Source organism: Anomalospiza imberbis, chromosome 6 (assembly GCF_031753505.1).
Source record: "Anomalospiza imberbis isolate Cuckoo-Finch-1a 21T00152 chromosome 6, ASM3175350v1, whole genome shotgun sequence".
NCBI lineage: Eukaryota > Metazoa > Chordata > Aves > Passeriformes > Viduidae > Anomalospiza > Anomalospiza imberbis.
This window is the reverse complement of record NC_089686.1, coordinates 9,037,587-9,045,577: the sequence shown is the minus strand read 5'-3', so window position 1 is coordinate 9,045,577 and position 7,991 is coordinate 9,037,587.

The following is a 7,991-nucleotide window of genomic DNA, read 5'->3' as shown; positions in this document are numbered from 1 at the left end:
ACATTTCTCTCTCTCTCAAGATTTTGCATAGAGGTGCACAGAGAGAAAGAAAGAGAAAACAATTTCTATTTCTGCTCCTGTTTTTCCCATGTGGAATGTGTTTGGAGAATTGTTTGCCTGGGGTGATTGTTTGATTGGATTCTGGTGGAAATTGTTTGAGCCTGATGGCCAATCAAGTCCACCTGTGTCTGGACTTGTGAGAGAAGGTCAGAAGTTGTGAGTTAGATATGGTAGTTAGAAGAAGTAGGCTTGTAGTTTTACTATCTTCCTTTATATAATATATTAATGTATTATAGCATAGTTATAATAAAGAAATCATTCAGCCTTCTGAAATTGAGAATATCTATCCACTAGCATAAAGAAAAAATCTGCAGAAAATATTAAGAGTCAATGACTCGAGGTCCATAGAATTTACTTTGGGGACAGTCAGTCAATAAGCAAATTTGTTAACAAGGAAAGATTGAAGAAGCTGAGGAGTTCTGCCAGCAGCTGGAAACTTCACATTTCCATCATATCTGGTGCTGTCAGGCATTGCCAAAATCCACATCTGATTATCTGCTCTCTGACACTGCTGTAAGCAGTTGTCTCCCCTGAAGGAAAAGGAGTTAATGTGAGAGGACTCGAACTCACCTGAATGTGAGTCCTTGTTCTTCATCTGATTTCTTTTTGCAAAGGACAGGGAATTGCAACAGAGCCACTGATTTCCAAAGTACTGGACACTGGAAATGAGGAACTTGAAGAAAAGAACCTCACCATCTCTATTGCAACAGATAGCAATCTGCCACACCACAAATGCACAGGAAGTAGTCAAAGGGCTGGAAAACCAGGATTAAACATTATGGAGATGGAAGTCAAAGTCCCTCTTGGTATCATTGCACAAATGTGTGCTTGTGCTTTCAAGAAATGTATCTTGAGGTTCTAGATAGCAAATGGGAATAACTACTCCAAACTGAACCATCATAGTTCACTACATTCATTCTGAAGCTGAACTCAGCAAGGCTGTTCAAGGACCACTTGCTGTGCTGGTTTTAGCAGCAAACTCTTCAGACAACACAAATTGCACACATAAGCACAGATCATACTGCTTAATAGAAATGCAGCTATGAAGATTCCCATCAGGATCAGAAGAATCAGGGGTATGGATCTGTCAGAGATTGTTATTTATGATAGAAAACTTAGTCAAAACAAATCCTTTTGGACAAAAAAAATATTTTCCTAGGAGATTTTCTAGTATGGTATCTTTCATGTGGGGAATAGAGCTGCTCAGGCTATGCCCTCAAGCAGCCCTTCCTCTATCCACACAAACATTCATGTAAGGGTCTCACTTCATTTTCCCCCTGGCTGTGTGTGTCTTCTGAAAAACTTAGCTATTTAAATTTGTTTCTTCCATTACAGAGGACTTAGCAGTGTGTTTTGCACAGTGACTACAGCAATGAGCATTTCTAGATAGATGTAGACAGATACTTTCTGTCTAATTTTACACCTGAAGTTAAATTGCAGTCAATATGAAACCTAGCCAGTTTTATAATTCTGCCCATATGTTATAAGGATTTGCCACATATTTTAATGTAAGTGCTACATATGTCATCAACTTTGTGGTAAATATGTCTATTTTTCCTCCTGGAATTACAGGAGGGAGAGGTTAGCGTCTGGTACATTCCATTATTTATTGTCTCAATTCAGGGCAATTCAATATATTCTGTTAATTTCCTTTTCCTTTTTTTAAAAGAAATAATAATCTGTCACTGAGGTTGTAACAGCTCCGATGTTAATGGAATTGTATGAGACAATGTCATTGAAATTGGATCGGTCCGAATGGAATCGTTACAGTCCGTCCATTCAAGCCCTAATGGCTCCATCAATCCAGGTGTGTAGGACACAGCCCAAGGTGTTTTCAGGAAGCTCTGAGGTGCATCTGAGTGTGCTGAGCCTTTGTGCACCTTCAAAGCGCAATAACATGAGTTAAAAGGTGCAGTCCCAAAATCTCCCAAAGACCCTTTAACTACAGCAAAGGCTCCTTCAGAGTGAGCCTGGCCCACCCCAACAGTGAATCAATGAAAGAGTTGATTGCAAGACTAGAGGGGCACCTGTGTATATTTAGGAAGCATTCAGCCTCTGTCCTCAGGGATTGTTCATCCACACAGATCTAGAATTCTATGCTTGAAATCCTATGCTTGAATAATTGTCCCTTAGGACACTTTTTAGTAAAGTAATAATGAATGCACAGAGCTACTGATTTTTTTCCCCTTTTAATATTTCACCTTTTAATACTGCTACAAATTCCACAGGTGCCATATTTCATTACATATTTGCAAGCTTGGATGTGTTGAAAAACATTGAGTACAGGGAACTTCTGGCCTTGATACCTGGCTCGTGCAAAATTAATTTTGGGGAGAAGAAAAAAGAGTGTCCCCACAAGCCAGGACAATGCTGATTATACAGTTAGATACATCAAAGTGCCTCAAATCCCAGCACAGGTAAATGGGAGGCACCATACCTGCCTACAGGATGTTGCTGCTGAGGGAGTAAAGTGGATTATGCTGAAGAAATGTCTCTTGGTAGGTCTTTAAGAGTTCAGCCCCCCAGGGCAGTGGTCTAGTGTTGCTGTACTGCCAGTGGGAATTAACACAGAAAATTTGGCGGTGTCCAGGAAGTATGAACAGGTAATGACGTGTAAGAATCCCAAGCCCTGTGTCTGTGCCATGCCTTTGCTGACTTATGAAGATGAGAGAACACTAGAAAGCACTGACAGTAATAAATAAAATAAATTAAATAATATAAATAACATATAAAATATAATTAACATGGGCACCCCCAGAAATCTTTTATGAAAATTTCCTCAGCTGAGTGTATCATTATATTTCCCACAATTTTGGTGAAATATTTTTCTCAGTAGTCATTCAAAAAATCCCAAGTAATATATATTTAGCTGAAGCTAATCTCCTTTTTGTTCATTGGAGGAAATTTTCAATTTCAAGAAAATTAAATATAAAAATTAAAATCTAAACCTAAATTGAATTTTAAACTCCAAGAGGATTTAAACCCCAAGATGTATCCTCTTAGTGTGGGATATCTTTCCCACTCTGTTCCTTAGCAATAAAAGAACTTTTAACCTGTACTCATAGCTCTTTTCTCACAGGAATTGAGGTCTCAATGTCTTGTGTTTCACTTTTGGACAGAGAAAAAAAAACACCGTATAGACAGGAGGGAGGCATTGCAGCGAAAATTCTGAAAGGAATAAAAAACTAAATGTTCCCATCATTGGAATTGTTTTCTTAATGTTTTCCTCTAATAGCCTCACTCAGCTGGATTTGCTGCAGTGGCAGGCTCTCATATTAATTGATGCATGTCTGTGTGCTCTCCATTTTCCATAGTCCCAGGACCAGAAAGAGCTGTCAGCAGACGTGAGCAAAGTCAGTTATTGTTCAGACACTCTTAGCAACCAAGGACAGAAACTGCAGAGGATTTGCCTGTAAAAATAGAACATAATGAGTAAAAAATTGGAAGATATTCTCAAATGCAAAATAAATTACTTTTTCCAGCTCAGATGTGATGCGAGCCCATATTCTGTGTTGGGTGTTTCACCCAGGTGCCACATATACAGGTCAGCCTTGGGATCCTGCCTATCCCAGGGGGCAGAAAGGTCAGGAATACTGCAAGGCATCAAAATATTTCTGGTTATTTTTATTTGTTTCACTCCTCAGTATTCACGCTGTATTAAACTCTGTCTGCTACTTCTTTGTTATCAGATTAAGAAGGGAATGAATTGGGCTTTACATCTGGCTGTAAATACCTGTGATCAAAAAGCACACCACTTTACTCTCTAAAGTAGTGTTACTATGTGTATATCTTGTCTGCCAGCATTATGGTACATCAAAGATAATGCTTATGTTCTTACACTGACATCTTTAGAGAGCATATGTAAATCTCCTGGTTTGGCTGCCCCAAAACCTTGTGGAAGGCAGACATTAAATAATCTTTTCTTTCTAGGTTATGCAGCTGCCACTGCTGTTTCCAATACCCCATTTATTTTTCATTGCTTGATGGTGTTCTCATGAGTCTTTGGCTGACCAAAAAGGACAAGACAATTAACTGGAAAATTCAAAACATCTGCCGTCCTGCGTCTTGGTATGTGGTCTGACACCGTGACAGCATCTTCAATCCTACACAGCTAATAAAGCCAACATTATTATTGGCAAAACTTCAGGGATAAAATACAGGCAATAATGGGGGTTTATTCTCATTTAACTCACAATGTAAGAAAAAATTCACCTTCTCTATTCTCTTATTGATGAAAGTGGAGCATAGCCTGAAGTGCTTGTGTGAGAAAGAGTTGGAGAAGATGTGAGACAGATAGATTAAAAAAAAGCAAAGGGCTGGCTTGGAAACCAGCTTTGAGGTTTTCTAATGTAAAACAAAGTTTGAAATCAAACTGTTTCACGATGGAAAATGGAACTACCCAGCCTCATGGGGGCTGTGTCCAAGCCCACATAGTCCAAGTGCCTTTGTCCCCATTTGCCTATAGAAAGCAGCTTATTTTTCAAGTGACCTCCTTCCCCTGTGAGCAGTCACAGACTCCAGTTTAAGGACTGGGTGCACTCGATGAGTTTAACTTGTGTTCTTGGTCTTAGACAGCAAATGGGAATTGGAATAATTAAGCTCTCAGCCGAAATTTCTCAGTTCACTCACTGAGCTCCATGGTGTGTTTTTTAATCTACAAATTTTACCCCCAAAATTGTGCTGACTGTTAAGCCTACAAAATGGGAAAGGAGGCCCCTAGTTGCTTCTAAGCCAAATATTCTCATTTCTCCTTTCCTATTACTTCCCAAATGAGACATAATTAAGCAATTTTGCTTCTCATGGTATTAAAATTAAAAACAAAGCTATTTCAGCTATTTCTAGGCCTTTTTTAGAGAGGCTATCAAAACCAATCAGTGGTAGCAATTGAGGGACAGAGAACAGATGGTATGTGATTCCAGGTTCTGCCACATTCCTGTAAATGCATTAATTTACTGCTGAAACAAACTAAGTTTTTTTATGTCATTCATAAAAAGAGAAGAGGACTTGAAAGATTTGATCAGTGATGATAATGTGTTTTCTTTGGTAAATGCCACTTTCCTGAAGCTTCACATTGTTACGTTCACCAGATCTGCAATATAGTTAACTACAAATTCTTTTCTATGGTAATCAAGATGCTACCTTAGTAACACTGTATATAAAGTCAAAATATTAATCAGTAAGCCTTTCTTTATTTCAATATGTTCTCCTTCAGAAGTAATCCAACTGGAGCCTTTTTACTGCATTGTAATTTATGAGCCAGCTGGAGCACAATACATTTTTAATAAAAATTAGGTACAAGCAGATACAGGGGATTAATAGTTGCATTATAATTTTATAGTTTTCAATATACACAGCCATGGAAAAGACAATCAAATACGGGGTCCATCTCGAGGATATAAAATGCAGTATTTATTTTTAATGGAAAGGGAATTTCATGAATTACTGAGCCATGAAGAGTTGATAGATGCATTCACTGGGCAACACAAAGGACAACTAGAAAGAAAAGGCATTCAAAACAACAGAACAATACTGGTTTTTGGGATCTAGCACTTCTGATTATGCTCCAAAGTCTAAGTCTACCTGTTTCCATAGACTATGTACATTTTCAAAAATTACCTCTTTTTCTCAGCAGCCTATAGAGGCTGAGAATTTTTTTCATGTGTTTCTGACTCACATTAATTATCAATTTATTCCACAGGGGAAAATAGGAGTAAAAGCAGTGTTCATAAATTGATTAAACCATTAGAAGAATTATATCTTTCTCAGGTCTACTTTGAACTATATTGATAGGACTGAGTAGTGGAAATGAAGCAGCTATAAATTTTTGCACTCCTTGCAAACTTTTAAAATATGCTCTGCAGGAGTTGATATATTATTGTACATCTCTTTCCACAAACAGCTAGGCAACATCTTAGCCACTGTTCCTGCAGTCCAAGTATCTCCATCTGATAAGCATTTCTTTTTGCTTCTAAAAGTCCTGAAAGATTTTTCTGATATTCTCACAAACACTTTTAAATCCTTCTCAGCTTATGGGTGGGTGTCTCCTTGATCCAAAAACCTTCCAGTTGAATGATGAACTTGCTGAGGAATCAAATTGCTCAGCATTTAATCTGAAAAAAAATATCTGGCAATTGAATCAAAGCACATCAAAGACAATTCCCAGTAAGAAAAACAAATCTTCTAGTAAAGGGCAGCTCTTTTCCTTAGAGATGCTAATTACACTGCAGCAAACACCAAAATGTGGTGTGTGCTGCTCTTCTCCAGGGTTCAGGGGTGTGATGTGAAATTTCTTTGAAGGAGACCCCAAAGATATGCTTTCTTTTTTTTTTTTTTTTTTTTTTTTTGTAAAATGAAATGAATTGATAACAAAGGGCAGGAAATCTTCAAATACAGCATGCCAACAGTGAAATCTTTGAAGGGGTACATACTGGCAATGTAAAATCTCCACTGGGACCATGCCTTCATCAATTCGAAAGAGAGACTATCTGTCTGAAAGCTTTGAAGAAACCCCCTCCTTCTGAAGAGATGGGAAATCTTTGAAGTTATGAAGGATGCATTAATCATTTTAGATAGGTAAACTCTGGAATAAAACTCATTCCAAGCTGTAGTATTCTTTTTTGTTGCTTTGTTAACTAAAGCACATTTCAGTGAGGAGGAGAGGGTCATAGCAGCCCAGAGTAAGATTTTTTGCAGTCTTGGAGCTGAAGTTCACTGCACCACGGGAAGTAAATTTTGACAGCAGGTTGAAAGCACCATCTAGATTAGAAGACATGTAGTATGTATGAGCTATCCAGATGCCTCTGCAGAGCCTTCCTACTCCCCAGCAGATTGGCACTGCTTGGTGTAGTCTGTGAATTTGCTAATGGTGACTCAATCTCCTCATCCAGGACTGGGACTCACTGATCCTTGGAGACACCAGTAGTGATCAGGCACAAACTGGATGCAGCACCGTTCACACCACCAGTCTCTGAGCCTGGCTATCCAGACAGTTCTGAATCCAGCTGAGAGAGAACCTGTCCAAGCCGTGGGCTGCAGCTTCTCCAGGGAATGTTGTGCAAAACTGGTTGGACAGGCAGCACCTGCCTTTCCTGACCACTTGTTGGCTGGTCTCATCCTGTGGGTGTGTGTTGCACAGAGGTAAAACCTTAGGAAAGGAAGGCCCTGTAAAATCCTGGCTCAGGGCTGTTACCTTGGCTAAGTAGAAAAGGACTATGGGAAAGGGACTCAGCTGAATTAGAGGTAGAAAAAGAAGTCATATCACCATTACGTGCTCATATTGTGGTGTTGGTGGTTGGTTAAATTATGTTTGTTATGATTTAAAACTGTGGAACTGATAAAGGCCTAACAGCTTAAAAGCCTGGTTTTTGCAATAAAGCAGCTCTCCTTTGCACCTGCCTGGGGATTCTGTGTCACTACAGACCCACACCCACAGCTGTCCTGTAGTGATGCCTTAATTTTTAGCTTTCATATTTTCCAGATTCTGTATTGCATGAGGATGTTACTCTGAACTTCATATAATGAATTAGTAAGTCCTCTTTACAGCTTAGTTAGACAAAGCAATCCTTTTCTAGCCTGAGAATCAAGGCCACTGTTGCAGCTTCAGGCCCAAAAAAGTATAAACGACGGCACATTGAGGAGAGCAAACTGGGAGGATGGGACTTCTTAACCTGAAGCTGTAATTGGACAATTAACCCCAATATGTAAATAGACCAAAACTTATAAAAGTGTGAAAATTCGTGACCGGTTGTCCATCTTGGGTCCCTCTTGGGTAGAGCCTTGGCCAGACTCTTGTACTGCCCAAGGTGTATCCTTTGAAGGCCTTTTAATAAATGCCTACTTTACTCCCTTAACACTGTCTAGCCTCTGTTCCAGGCTTCTCTGTTTCTTTAGGCATCTGTAGGTGCCATGTGATGACACTCAAGATAATCCGC